A 16,112-nucleotide genomic window follows, 5' to 3' on the forward strand; every position below is an offset into this window, starting at 1 on the left:
ACTTATTGGTATTGTAATTAAATCATTTGAGGTTCTATTATTTGAAGTGGCCAAGTAGAGCATTTCACACTCAGGCGATTGTAAAGACAAATCAGTTAACTCTACTGCATTTGGGCAAACAACTCCTTCAACAACATGACATTTTCCCACCTGATTAGCAGGGCACAAGAGGTTCATCCCTCTTGTTGACTGGCCCAAGAAACAGTTACGAGTGTCCGCCGTAGTTAAATCCATTGATGGTTTCGCCGGCCAACTGGTTTGGAGTGGAGCAATTTCGAGAAAAAAAGCTTTTTAAAGATTTAGTCCGTTCCTTCGATTTCAAGGGGTTGAATTCATCTGTTGCAGATTTTACTGGCATTCCAGTCCGTAGTGAGTAAAGTGGCTGAGCCATTTTTCGACCAAAGTAATAACTAGCAAATCAGTAGTTACGAAATAGCTGAGTGAGTGAACACAGCAACAATAGTAAGCAGAACGCTGAGTTCTACGGTGAGCCCCGAGCGGCACCGCGGCGAAGCGGCAAAGCGGGACTCACCGGGACTCGCTCGGGTGTGCGTGCGCGGTGCGCGCGGCTCGAGGCTTATGTAGGCCCGCCTCCAACAGGGACCAGCACAAAGCCTGCTGGGCGTTGTAGTCCACAAAAATCCAAAGTCCAGAGCAAAGCAGGGCAGACTGCAGCAGCATGTAGCGGCAAAGCGGGACTCACCGGGACTCGCTCGGGTGCGAGTAGTGTGATTTTAGTGTATAGACTGTGGGCCCGATTCATGGAAAAGTGTGCATAAATTCTGCAATCGTTGTGCGCCTTGAACGACACTGCGGGAGCCTGCCCGCAGAATATAAAATGCATGCCCTTCATTTTCATGGAATTCTTTGTGCAAAGTAAGTGTAGCTGCAAGTCACAGCTGCAACACACCAGACATGCACCAACGCAAAGCAAAAGCAGCCAGAACAGCTACCTTAGCGTGCCACCCCTGGTGCAAATTCACACACCCTTCAAACAGTGCATGGAGTCCCTTGCAAGCAGGCCTGTATCTCATGGACCCTGCGCAGTGTCCACCGTAAGTGATACCGGCACCCTGACGACATCTGTACAATGTTTCGTAACTCGGGTAAAACTCAGAAAATATGCGTGCAAACCCCTGTAAACCATTCATGCATCACACTACACTGCGTACGTGCACCCCTAAGTCTGGTTTGATCCTCGGCTGCGTATACGCAACCATAAATCCGACATGCAAACCCACCTCTGCGCTGTGATTCCTATGCACAAGTGTCTGTACGCCGGCCTTTGGGTGGCAGAGAGATCAAGGGAGTTGCAAGGGCATTTTGCAGGCGAGCGGTTGCATGGTCACATCCATGAAAAGGCTTTGTCATGCACAATTGTAGGTATGCAATGGAATGCCTGCGGCCCGTCCCTCGTAACGCCCACTTTTTCCCTTTTTTCTTCCCCATTTTGTGAATTCCGCCCCCTACTTTGCCCTCTGCGTAGGCCTCGCCCTCGCTCTGCATGGTGTCTCGTGCAAAGCGCTCGTTCACCCGCAGAGACGTGTCGGGCCTGCGTAGAATCCTCGCAAGTTCTGGATGGTTCCCGAGCATTCAGTTCCATGAAACGCCGAACAGGGATATGCATGCAGATTGGCATGCAAATCCCAGATTGTCCACGCAAATAGTTCCATGAATCGGGCCCATAGTATTTGCCTAAGCCATACGAGTTATATAATCATGCAGTAGTAGTGTCAGCCCTGGATTCGTCCTCAGGACTCTATAATTCTCTCATTCTTTGCATTGAAAGCCCTTTTGTGAATAGGTTTTAACTTCTGATGTTGAGATATGCAAATTTGCAGACAATATGACCCAAAATACATCTATATCAGAAGTGAAAACCTATCCACATAAGGATTTTTGATGACAATGAATGAGAGAATCATAGAGTCCTGAGGGCGAATCCAGGGCTGACACTGCTACCACATGATTTTCCAACTAGTACGGTTTAGGCAAAGATCAAGTCACGCTATGCCATATCACAAATTCAGGTGCTGCAATGTGTAGTCAATATGCCGGGACCTGTCTTATCGTTGCTCACTGGCATCTCACATGTATTTCAACCACAGTGCTATTAATTGTAATATGGGGTAAAGATACAATGTGGCCTGCAAGCATCACTTATTTGGATTACCTATCATCTTGATGGTAATGCGTGGCCTAGGATGAGCAATGTCAGTGGTTCAGATGCATTCAAAACCTTCCACCCATCACTTTTGCGGTAACAGTTTGTCTCACTATGTGAGACAGGGTATGCCCAGACGTGGGTCCCTTGCTCGCTGCGCCATATGGAACCAAGCTGCACCTCAATGAGGATGCCCAACAAGGCCATACATGTCTGGGGTTGCTTGTGTTTCCGTGCAGAGGGGACCTGGCCTAGCAGTTCGGGCCGGGCTGCTACCATTGGTGGCAGTACCTGACTGATTTGCATATGGATGGACCCCTTTTGCAATGGCGCAGACCGGCTAAAAAACGGCGGTGGGGAAGGTTGCCCAGAGCGATGCCAGTGGTTCAGATAGATTGAAAACGTTCCACCCATCACTTTTGTTGTTATAGGATGAGTGCCCAGAAGGCAAGGACATAATATCCATACAGATAGAATATGGGACTAATACATGGCCCTATGATTGACGTCAGTGGACGTGTATTGCCATTATTGCACCACAACATTGACCCACTGCTTTTTAACGCTTTCCAAGCACACATAAGCCCAATTATGCAACTACCCATTACACTTCTCAAACATTCACCAACAAATAACATCTCAACCCACATGTCTCTCACATCTCCACTGATAGACCCAGTTAAACGCTGCACAATACATAGACTTAAAGAAAACAAGACATATTGGCTTTGGCAATGTCTGTTTTTGTATGTTGTGGAACTTGTTGCTTGAGGGAAGGGTGACATTGAGCTGAGATTGAAGCGTTGTTAAGAAATCAAAATCTACATCAATCATAGCTGGTGAATCTAAAAAGGAGAACTTTGTTTCATAATGGTCACATATAATACGCCGAAATACAATAAGTTCCCCCACCCAATAGTATGTCCATATTCAGGGCATATATGCCACGGTGCATTTATAGTTTATCTGAAAATCCTTTATGAGATGTTGTTCCATTTCTTAAATTAGTGGAAACAGCATCCAGGATTGTGTGGGGATTGCAGTTGTGGGTTGGGGTGCGGGGTTTGGGGGGCTTGTGGGGGCTGAACAAATCATCATCTTGAGATTACGTGAATAGCCCTTTCAACAAGGAATCCGTGCCTTAGAGATGAAGTCACACATTAACAAAACAAAAACACACAAATAATGAAACTGGTGATCTCCGAAGCTATCCAATGTATGGGAGGGACAGTGTTCAGCTTTTAGCACAACAGGACATGTGTTGGACAAGCGAGCTTCTCTTAAAAGAAAATCTTAAATATTCATATCGGCATCACTGTCACGTTGATGTCTCCAGGGACATGGGAGGCGGGTGGTCGGGAAGGGAAGTGACGTGGGAAGAGGGAAGCAACGGGCTGGTGGAGGCGGGGAAAAGGCAGAGTTGTATGAAAGTTAATAAAGGCAGACGTTCAGGAAAACGCTGCGTGTTCGAATATCATTGGTGGTGCGCCTCCGTTGCCCCCTGGCCTACCCCAGGCCATAACAATCACCATCGTGTATTGGCACAAAGAGTTCCAGGCGCGTAATATGTACCAGAACTAGAAAGCTCTCTGGCATCTGCATCAGAACACAGGCCACACGCCTGGTGGTTTTCATCAGTGTTTTACTGCCGTATCGTTTCGCATGTTTCATAAAACAGAATTCCTTTGAGGCCACCTTGTGAGCTTAGAGGTTTTATGTTGTGTGAGCGCAGCGATGCTTTACGTCTGGCAGCGTTCTGTTGAGCACCAAGGGGCGAATCGCGTAAACTGCACGAGGGTGGTGCAAATTACGAGGATAGGGCTGCATCGGTGCAATATGGATCAGGCCACTATTGCACATGGTGCTGGTAAATCACGCCGACTGTCAGTTTCCAGGCGTTATGTGTGGTTATTTATTAGTATATGGGTTTATTATGTAGCCTGTGTCTGCTCACATTGAATACACATAAAAACAATATTTCGTCTCAAATATGTTCTTAACCCTTTGAAAAGGGTTGCCTTCAATAACCTCTGGCACATGATCTGCAGACACGCACATGTTCATGTACCATGGGGATAGTAATATTGTGGATTGGGAAATGTAACAGTATCAAGTGTACAACCCACCTAATAAGGGCAGCATATGGCAATGATGACTGGTCGGGACCTCGCCTGCTAGTCGCTAAAATGCATCATTTGTATTTATTGTATTCATTTATAAGGTACCCCAATCAAATCAAATCGTCTAAAAGAGCAGGCAGCTATTAATAGTACCGAGAAAAAAAAAACACCACGCTGTAAATTAATGTTCCTCTAAGATGACCACTCTGCCAGGCAATACCAAGTGATGCATTGCAATTACACATTACCACAGGTAGTCTGACGTTAGGGCTGGGTGTAAATACGAACGCCTAGCAACACTGAGCATGATATTCAAATAGTCATTTCTGGACTTTATCAACATGGGAACATTCTTCGCTTTAAATGAGTCTGGATTACACTGCCGAGTCCAAACAATGAAACACTGCCTGTCCCCTCGGTTATTCACTCTAGGCTCCCGAGCATGGGTGCTAATTCTCTTTTCAGGTCAAGATAGATAAGACCTTGCTTCTGGCATAACGAGCATCAGAGGATCATCGCATATTAGAGTCAGATATGGAATGAATCGATGTACTACTCCTGATTTTGTTGTGGTTCAACAGGAAATAAGGGAACAGGCTGCAGTTGTTAAAGCTTGAAAGTTTTCACAGTCTAGGGTGACCAGATTTTAAAAATAAAAAACCGGGACAGGCCACCGACATAGAAGTAGGACTACAGGTTCGCCACATAGGACTCCAATGAAATTGTAGTCCTACTTCTATGCTGGTGGCCCTTTTCGCACAAAGTACGTGTAAGTACGTGTTCATTGAAAGCTCAAAGCTCTCATTGGAGGAGAGAAGTCAGGGAGCAAGGGTGAGGAACGTAAGCGTTTCATGCACTCCCCCTGCCCGATTTTGACATTTCTTCGAGGGTCACCGGCAAAAACCAGGACAATAGCCAGCCATTCCAAAAACCCAGGACAGGGTTTCAAAACTCAAAAAAGTCTTGGGACGCCAGGACCAAGGGCAAAATACTGGGACGGTCGCCGAAAAACCGGGACATCTGGTCACCCTATCACAGCCACCAAATCTCCAGTCAGTTAAAACTCACATTCTCAGATCCGTAAATCACAGCGTCTCCATAGTTTTCACTTTTACAAAATCCCATTTTTTACCAATGGAATTTGTAGTCTGGCCTATGTTGTGATATTCCCATCATGTGGATGGGCCTACATTTGACACTTTGGATTTAGTACAGGCTAGTTCAGTTTCAGACCACTCGTGCGTATCCATTTTGCATGGAATTGTGGACTCTCTTCTCTTACCAGGCTTCAAAACTATCCTCTGCTGTGCAGGGAGACTCAGTATTAATGATCTTTTTATTTTCATATTTAGACAGTGAAAAACGTAGGGAATTCATTAGGAATAAAATATACTAGCGGAAAAAAGCATGAAAAAGTGAATTGGGCAGAAGTGAGTGAAGTGGTGCTGAAGTGTGGAGTTGCCACCTTCATTCGAGCCTGTGTGAGGTGGTCAGATGATATTCAGTAGTTGGCAGAGAAAGGACCATCTTAAGCACTTTTGGGTCCCTGGGCACGGCCATCTCTGGGGGCCCCCTCCACCAAACCAAAGGAATTAAGAGATCAAGAATACTGGTCATGCCACCGCCACCTGCGATCCATCCGTCGCGCTCACAACCAATAGGTTGATATGCTGTCTCGCAGCATAATAAGCACATTTACACCCTTTAAGTCCCCTTACCCTCTTCATTCTTGCTCTAATCAGAATGATAAACAAGTAGCATATGAAGCACAGCATTAGCATTCTACGAAGAGGTTACTTTTCTAGTACATACAGGATATTTTATTATCAGTAGCATCCAGGAAGGTATGCAGCCTGGAGCATTAATGCAGGACTGTTTGTAAAAGGTTCATATAACCCATAATAGACAGAGAACTCACATAAGCTGCCTCACAGAATGCAAAGTGCTCAAGCATGGATAGAGGAGACCAGCTGGAAGGAAGGAGAAAGCTACACATACCATAGAATGGATATTGGATGCAGATTAGAAGCTACCAGGAAGGTGTCTTTATCCAGACACACTGATATTAGAAGTGGGATATGGTTTTCAAATAGTGTTGCCATTAGATATATAACACAACAATGCATGCTATGTACCCCGATAGTGTATGATGCTAAATTCAATAACTGGTATGGAAAGCAATATTGTGGTGTGCCTGTGCTGTGCGATATAAATATGCTCACTATTAAAGTGGAAGCAACCCTATAGACATTGAAACCATGAATAAGGCTTTTATGAAGATCATACCATGAGAAGGAAATTGCTCTGAAGGGCTGAAATTTTGAAAAGTTTATTGACTGGCAATACTGAGAGATTAGGCAATACAAGATTAAATGAGATGCCCAGGTTCACACATTGATTAAGGGGTGAAGCTAGGATTTGTGCCAACGCTGCAATTTCTGCATTTGAGCACTTTTTTTCCAGTTCTTACCATGAACTAAAACAATCTCATTTTATAAAAATGGACTTGGAAAGTACACAGACCACATTACCAAAGATTACCATTTTTAAACAAAATATTATAGAAGAGTGTTATGCAAAATGGGACTGATTCTAGCTTAATTCCCTCCATCAAGGGAAGTACATAAGAACCAGCATACCAATCAATGTGATTTAACAAATCTAATCTGGGTTTTTCTTTTGTATTTTAAAGCTTTAAATACTTCCAAAACAATGCTTGTGACATTTACATTCATAAACATGCATAAAAACCCTTGACTTTTTCCAAAAAGTAAACCGTTTTTTGTGTCATGCGAGCAGACCTTGAAATATGCTTGCATGAGGATTGCAACATCTGGTCCGCTCTCTTCTGTCTACCACCCCTTCCACTCAAATGGCCTACATAAGAAAAACAATCAAGTAATGGGCTAAACGATGCCACCACCTCACAGAAGACAGCACAGTAATGTAAGAGATATTAGATGATTTGACCAGGATCACTGTATCGTCTGCTGGCAAATCCGGATACAAGCATGAATGCTTTTGTTCCATAGTCTTGAATTTGGATACTTATTCACCTCTTGGACTAACACTTTATGCCATTGTTGGAAGCAATTGCCTAGGTTTTACAACACCCATCTGAACAAACAAACTTCTAGACCATCATCATACGGATGATATGCTAGTTTTTAAAGCAACCCCTATCTGGTGCATGTACATTGCTGATAATAGCAGATGTTGTTCTGCAAAACCAAGTACATATGCAGGCAGGTTTTAGGACATAGGAAAGGCTAAGCCAGCCATGCTGGAATGTGATATTCAAATTTTGCATATGAACACATATCTCTGTAATGGGTGCTTCACACACTGAGCTAATTTCTAAACCAGTGTGGCACTCGATTTATCAATATGCATTTTGCTGTTGCCTATTTCACATGATCAACATCATTCCCACAGGAAGGAAAGAATGCTACAGAGCTGTGCCGTAAGGAATACATAAACTATGTATACCAACCACAGTGAACACAGAAAGCAATACATGATGAATAGATCAAGGCAGCAATTAGTAAGATGGCATTGCATGTGTTGGAGTCCATGATAAATTCTGTGTGGATAGATAATATGCCTCACACTAGAAGGGAGGCCCTGAGCAAAATGTAAATCCGTTGTTGCTGGTGATTATTTTTATTTAGCACCACAGCCAATCGGGTTGCTTGAATCACAGAGTGAATCCCATGATCCATGCCAGCATTCCGAGCAACCTGGAGGCTGTTTGCACCTGCCCTGCCATTTACCCCCACATACCGCTCTTCCCCCTTCCTCATGTTTCCGTACCTTCGCTCCCCACCCCTAGCTACCACACTTAACGTATTCCTCTGGCGGCAGCAGTGGCACCTCTACCACATTCCGGGCCACCATGGAAATGCAAGAGGGGCTCTGCATGCAGCCCTGCCTTTGTTCTCTGTGGTGGCCATCTTAGGTAACCATTTTGTTTGAATGAATGGGATACTGTGAGTGTGCCCCAACCATTCAATCAAAAGAGACTCAGGTTTTCTAATTCTATGTAAGGACGGGAGGCAAGCATTATGCTCCAACTTCTTTACTTTTCACTCTTCTGCAGTTTCAACAAATAACAGAAAATGTCATACAACTTTAATGTTCCTTCTTTTTTCTCCATAAAGATGCATTTCCCATTTCTCCCCATGGTCTCTGTAGTTCTCCTTATTTCCTGTGTCTGTCTGGCATCTGGGCCCAGACTCTATGCCCTTTCTCTTCATTTCCAGCTCTTAAGCAAGATAAATACCCATTCTTACTGCTGAGCATAATAACAATAAAAAATGAACATACGGTGAGCTTAGCGACATAGTGGAGGAAAAACAAGTGTATACAGTCTGTGGGAATTAGTAGAAACAATTTCAAAAGTATTTAATATTGAATTGATAGACTTTGCATGACGTAGGACCGAATTTTCCACATCAGCGCGACATGTGCTGCAACCATACACACACACACACTACATCAACGCGCGACCCAGAGCACCGCCGGGCAAGGAAGAGTATTTACCCAGGAAGCTGATGGAGCCCGTGCTTATATCAAAGCGCGCCCGGGGCTCCGTTCGGCTTCCAGGGCCTCAAGAGGATCGCGACAGATCCCACCCTTGGGGGAGCGGCTTAGTGCTCTCTCAGCTTCCCGCTCTATTGGCTGGGACGAGACGGGTGAACAGCTGCCCCCACCCTTGGGGGGGGGGCTAAGCATTCCTTGTGTCGCACAAGTGATGCAGATCATTAAAAACGTCAAATTACGCCCGGAGCGATTTCGGAGTACCAATGGCTCTGGCAGGCGCACATCTAATTGTTTATATAGACACATCCAGAGCGACCACAGCAAAGGCAGCTGGCACACAGGCACAGCCCAAAGATAACTCTGTGAATTACAGAGCAAACGCAGGAGGAGCACTTAAACTCCAACACAAGGGGACAGCCACACTATTTAAAGGCACACCAGAGGGGCAGTGGACGTGAAATTACATGGTTGTTTGGCACAAAACCAGGACTATTAGAGGAAAGGCAAGAATGTCTGAGCAAGAATTGAGTGAGGAGCAGCAAGCATTGGATTTAGCACTTAGCTTCAAGGAAGTCCTGGGTAGGTTCCTGGTAGATGTAGTGGCTGAAGGAGTTAGACCCCTACAAGAGACGCTGGCAACATTAGAATCTCTACTAAGTAAGAGGAAAACCAGCACTAAAGTGAAACAAAATAGCACGTCCACAAAAGGGCCTGAGAATGAAAGCCCTCAGGGGAATATAAACACCCAGAAGAGAAAAGCCTCTTCAAACCCACCGGGTCACATACACAGGGCAGACCCAAAGGCCCCAGGGGCAGCTGACGCATTTAATAAATTGAGGCAAACTTTCTTGCAATGATCAGCAGTGTCAAGTCCCCTGACCCCCTCCCCAGGTGAAGACAATATGGGCAATACATATGAGGAATCCTCCGAAAGATCCTTAGAAGCCACGGGCTCTTCACAAGAAGAATACAACAAACCACTAAAAGAGTGGGTAGAACCCAGAAGCAGCAAGTGGGTACGGAACGAGAAGCACATCGAGAGTGAAGAAGTAGAACTGTCAGATATGTTTAACCCCAACAACATAAGAAACCCGAAGTCGTCCGTCTGGCAACCGTCACCCAGGGTAGCAAAAAACATGTCACAGAGAATAAGAAAAGTACTAGATAAAGAGACAAGACTCTGCATCAGAGCTAAATGCCGTCACCCAGAACTAGCGGGGGAAAGTAGTGGAAGCCCACAAGCTCGACCCCAAAATGTTAGCCTTTGTCAATAAGTCCCCCAAGGACCTTTGGAAAAGGATGGAAAGGTCCTGGGGAAGTTGCCTGGAGAAGCTCCTGGACCTGACAGGTCTACTGGCAAAAATAATGGACCTAGCAGAAAGAGCTAGAGATACCAGTGAATAAATCAACGCAGACACCCTAGCCAACTGGGCTCAGAGGGCAGTGTATCTATTGGGGAATGCCAGCTGCACAGTCTCCTCTGAGAGGAGAAAAGGACAACTCCTGGAAAAGAATCAAAGCTGAGTGACCTAGCCAACTACAAGGCAGGAGAAGCAGCCCAATCTTCGGAGAAGCCTTCGTGAAAGAAATGGGCAGATTTGTAGGTACTTATACCTTCCTGGAAAAAGCACAAGCATCAATAAAAAAGATTTTCCTGGGGAGAGTTTTTACTGGGACCGGCCGCTATTGAGGTCGATCGGCCAGTAGATTCCAATACTCACAAAGACCTTGAGGAAACAGAGCCCACTATTGGGAAGGGAGGCAGCAAGATTCCTTCTTCCCAACCTGGTTGATATTTCCCAGAGGACGCAGGAGCAGGGGAACCAGAAGAGCACACAGCTCTAACACAGGTGAGACACATTAGATACCCGCCAGTAGGGGGGAGGACTCACCAGTTCAGGTTGAACTGGCACGCACTTTCCAGCAACGCATGGGTGCTGAAGACAACGCTAGGGCTACAAATAGAATTTGTACAAGAGCACCTGCAATAAGCGTATTTCCACCCCATTCATATGACACACTCAGAGAGGGACATTCTGCACAGCAAACTCAAGCAGCTCCGGGAAATAAATGCCATCGAGCCCTGCATTCACATGCCCAAATGTATGAGCAATATGTTTCTGGTCCACAGGAAAGAGAAAGTGAGACCAGTCATAAACTTGAAGGGGTTAAACAGCTGGGTGAAGTACAAACTCTTCAAGATGGAAGGGATCTATCAACTGAGAGACACTCTAAGCAAAGGCAACCGGTTATCAAGAATAGACCTAAATGATGCACATCTGAAAATACCCATAGAAAGTGTGTACCAACCTTTTCCAGCATTCAGCAGGGAAGGGTGGTTATAGCAATTCAGGACAATGCCCTGAGGCCTTGCCGCAGTGCCGTGGGCTTTTACGAAGCTGATGAGACCAGTAGCAGCAGAGAAAAAGGGATACAGATAATTATATATCTAGACAATATCCTGCTATTAGCAGACGACAGGGAGAAGTTAATACTGCAAACACCCTGTGTACAAAACCTCCTGACGTCGATGGGGTTCCTGATGAATCAGGAGAAGTGAGACGCAACCCCATCAAAACATCTCGACTCCCTGGGATTCGTGGTAAACACGAAGAAGGCGACGCTAAAACTGCCAGCCAGGAATGTCCAGGATGTCAAGAAAGAGATACGATTATGTCTCGACAGGCAGGTTGTCTCGCTACGAGTACAAGCGAGAATTTTAGGACTGCTAGCGTTCTCCATTAAAGCCATATTCCCAGGCCCTCTGCACTACAGGGCACTGCAGAGGATAAAGATAAGACACCTGCAGCAAGGACTGTGTTAGTTCCACTATATCAAGTACCACTATATCAAGAGTCGAACACAGAATTACAATGGTGCTTACATAATATGGAAGCATGTAACAGACGAGCCATCTTTGGATATCAGCCAGACCTAGTAGTGGAGTCAGATGCCAGCAGAGGAGGCTGGGGAGCATGCTGCGGCACCTCGAGACAGGAGGGAAATGGAGTGCGGACAAACTATGTCTGCATATAAACTGTCTCAAACTGTTAGCTGGATTATTTGCGATAAAAGCCTTCTCAAAAAGGAGAGTCAGCTGTTGCCTCCTGCTGAAGATGGACAAGATCTCAGCTGTCAAATACACAAATCACTTGGGAGGGACAAAGTCCAAACTCCTAGCAGAACTAGTGAAGGATTTCTGGCATTACTGCCTTCAGTCATTGATTTCAGTGACGGCCAAGAATCTACCAGGTATGCTCAATGTAAGAGCAGACTGGAACTCCCGATACCTCACTGAGGGCAGACGCTGGTAGCTCGACTCGCACACCTTCAAGCAAGTGGAACAACTATGGGGTCCCATAGACATGGATCTGTTTGCCTCCAGACTCTAAGCCCAGAAACAGAGATACTTCAGTTGGAGACCGTATCCGATGGCTCTAGGGACAGGCACCTTCCTGCATGATTGGCAAAGGAAACTGCACTATTTCTTTCCCTGTTCCTGATGCTGAGCAGAGAGCTAACGAAACTTTGCAGGGAGAAGGAGACGACAATAACTATAGCACCCATATGGAAATCACATTTATGGCTCCCAAATTTGATGGAGCTCTCCAAAGACTTCCCGCGCATCCATCTGGCAGGAGAACACCTGCGCATGGTCACAGCAAGGTCATTTCATCCTCTGAGAGTGAAGGGGACACTTCACCTTGGTATGCAAGGTATCAGGCAAAGATGGTCACTGTCAGGAGTTTTGGGACAAGCTGCAGGGCTCATCGCAGACTCAAGGGCTCCTTCCACAAGAAGGAGCTATGAAGCAGAATGGAGTCGCTGGGTGGCCTGTTGTAATGTGAGGGGTTTTCATCCCGTTTCTGCCCCTGTAGCTGGGATCCTTAATTTTCTTGCATCTCTCTTGGGGAAAGAAATAGCCTTCAGGAGCTTAGGAGTTTATAGGTCAGCAATATCAGCAGGGCATGAATAAGTGGATGGAGCACCAGTAGGGGACCATCTAGCGGTGACTAGGTTCATAAAGGGTGCCCGCTTCCGAATGCCGCCAGAAGCCAGATACCCACAGATGTGGGACGTGAACATAGTGCTATTGTTTCTATTGAGATGGCTGACAAATAGATACTTATACCTGACACAACTATCAGGGAAACTAGCTATGCTATTACGCCTAGTATCATGTAGGAGAGTGTCAGACGTCAAAGCATTGGACGTAGACAAGAAGGTATACAGGTCCAATGAGTTGATGTTCATGATTACCGCTAGGACCAAGACAAACTCTTTGTCAATCTCATGCCCTTACTTGACTCACCAGCCGCAGTTGTGCGTAGCAGCATGTATTAGAGAATATGAGAGTAGGACGGTGGAACAGCACCCGGCTGGTGTATCACAACTGCTAAAGCGCATAGGAAACCACATAAAGCGATAGCCATAGCCACCATAGCAAGATGGGTCTGCAAGACCATGCAGCTAGCAAGAATTGAGCACACTCAGTAAGAGGGGCAATAGCGTCCAAAGCATTTAAGAAAGGAGTAGCTTTGAGTGAGATACAGCACGCAACAGACTGGGCTAGCGATAGCGTCTTTAAGACGTTTTATTTAAAACCAGTAGTGTCAATGGCAGAGGGAGTAATGAGGAGCTTTGAACAAGCATAATGCTCACCTCCGGTCTTGACATAGAATGAAGATTACCGCTGCATACTGCGCAGGGAGTCTTTATTCTATTAAAGACAAGGAGGCAAACATTACTATCCCGCCCAGCGCAGGCATAGCGTATGTCGGACAAGTGGAATGAGATGTTTAATTTCGTCCTCAGCAAAGGTGATACCTGTCCCACCCTTAATAATGTAATTTATCTGTCCCTTAGGCGACGACCAGAACACCCTAGGGAAAGGTTAATCACAGCAGCAATGGTGACGAGACAGAGTGGCTCCAGGAAGGGAGCCTGAAGTTAAAAACAGGGAGGTCGAAGTCTGTTGTTTAAGAGACTTGACAGTTCCAGTTAGGACTTGGTTCAGCATCCAAAGAAGAGGAAGGGCATAGAGTCTGGGTCCGGATGCCAGACAGGAACAGGAAATAAGGAGAACTACAGAGACCATGGGGAGAAATGTAAAATATAGTTTTAAGAAGAAAAAAAAAAATAAAAGAACTGGCAACTGAAAGTTGTATGACATTTTCTGTTATTTGTTGAAACTGCTGAAGAGTGGAAAGTAAAGATATTGAAGTATAATGCTCGCCTCCTTGTCTTTGATAGAATCAAGACTCACTGTGCAGTATGCAGGGGTAATCTCCATTAAAATGCTCGTGTGCTATTAGCAATAAAACACAAATTGGCTGACCCAACCGGATTTTATTGCTCTAACATTCATGTTTTGGTACTTTCTACCCTGCCACTAAACAGTGGATACGAAAAAAAAAACATCTTACAGCCGCCGCATTGACATTTTTGTGCCCAGTTATTTACCACTAAAATTCTAAATGGCAGGCTATCATTTGTGAAGTAAGAGGCTGAGTGTGTCTCTTAAACATTCTATGTAAAGTTCTCATTTGTGTACAATACAAGAGTGGAATTCTGTGGATGCGGACAGGCTAAATAAAACCGGCAGGCGTAAAGTGAGCAAAATTAATATTAGTGAGAGCACGGAAGTGGTGATTCTAGTGAAAATTCACAGATTATTTTAAACTACAAAATATGATGAAAACAACCTGCTTGCATGATGTTTTTAATCTTCAAACTACAGAAGGACATCAGTCTTTATTAATCACTCCACCAAAATGTATATTTCTGTTCATCCACGTTGAGTAATTTGACAACAGAAACATATTTGATAAATCATACAATGGACAAACACCTTTAGATGCCACTGTGTACATGTTGGGAAGGTGAAATAGCTGTTCTGGAAAATCAAAGCAGCTCTAAGGATGTTAGCCATGAGCATGATATAAAGATAATTTTACCAGTAATTCATACATACCTGCAGGAAGGTACAGAAGGAGAAAGTATATTTTTTGCTTGCTTGGCAGCTGAAAAGGGAGACATGCCTGTGACTGGTGACATGTTATTTTGGCATCTATTCATGGCTCCACTTTGCTCATAAAATACAAAAAACAAGAAATCAACAAGAAAATGTTGCAAAGGGAAAACAGAACCCACTTTTCCAATGAGGCTCATGTCTGAAAAGGAAACACAAATGAAGGAAGATATAAATCACAAATAATAAGAAATGCATGGATTTAGGGTGTGCTAGGTTGCATGTGACGGGATCAGCCAAGTCTGTATTGATTGTAGACACGGACAGTAGTACTTATGATGCTATAAACGGCAGCACTCAAAGATAAAGATCTTAGTCTAATAATCATCATAGCAAGCAAAATAAGACTACGGGTGGATATTTGAGGGTTACATGGGTTTCTACAGACAGTTTGGCTTCTTCCATAAAGTAAGAACATTGACGCACAAAATTTTGGTGGATCATCCACAAACAGAAATGATTTTGGGCAACCAACCAGAGTAGGATTTAGAAAATATCAGTAAATTAAGTGATCTTTTCCCTGTTGTCAGTAAATACCAATCTTCAAAGAAGTTCTGTAGACAATAACAATCCTTCCTATTGTTCAGAACCAGCAACTTTAAACTGAGGTTTTAGGTGCAAGTCAAAGGACAATCCATTTTATGCTCACTTGGGGAAAACCAAGAGCCCTATTTTTTGTGTGAAAACCAAACCCATAGGCATTCTAGGCCTCTACTCCTTGGGCAGCGGTAAACTTTTGAGGTCCTATGCTACTATTGGTGAGCCAACAGGGCTGGCAAACAGCCCTTTCTAATCCTATTTGTAAGCACACTGCTTGATAGCATATTGTGAAAGTTCATCTAAACAGTCATATACTTCAAGTAACTCACTGTTTACACCTCTCCGAAAGTTGGTTTGTATGTTTTTAATATGTTTATTCTTGGTTGCTTTTTCCAGAGTAAGTAATTTTCTTTGGGCAGTCATCGAAGCATATGTGTTGTAATGATTTATTGGATGGCCACTCTCAACTAGGGGAGATCCTTCCGTCCCAAATCAAGATGTCGCACAGTAAAAGGCTTGACAGATTTAGGTTTGGCTAGGTTCCAACCTGTCTAATACCACCCAGCTTCCTCCCCCTTTGCCACCAATAAGCCAGGAGCCAGGCAGATGTATAGAAGAAGGTAACCTTGATTTATTTAAATTACAGAATTAATAATAGCTACAGGACAATAACACAAGCCACCCACTCCGTGGCACAACACAATCACATATGAAA

Source organism: Ambystoma mexicanum, chromosome 7q, assembly GCF_040938575.1.
Source record: "Ambystoma mexicanum isolate Mex_15411 chromosome 7q, UKY_AmexF1_1, whole genome shotgun sequence".
Classification (NCBI taxonomy): Eukaryota; Metazoa; Chordata; class Amphibia; order Caudata; family Ambystomatidae; genus Ambystoma; species Ambystoma mexicanum.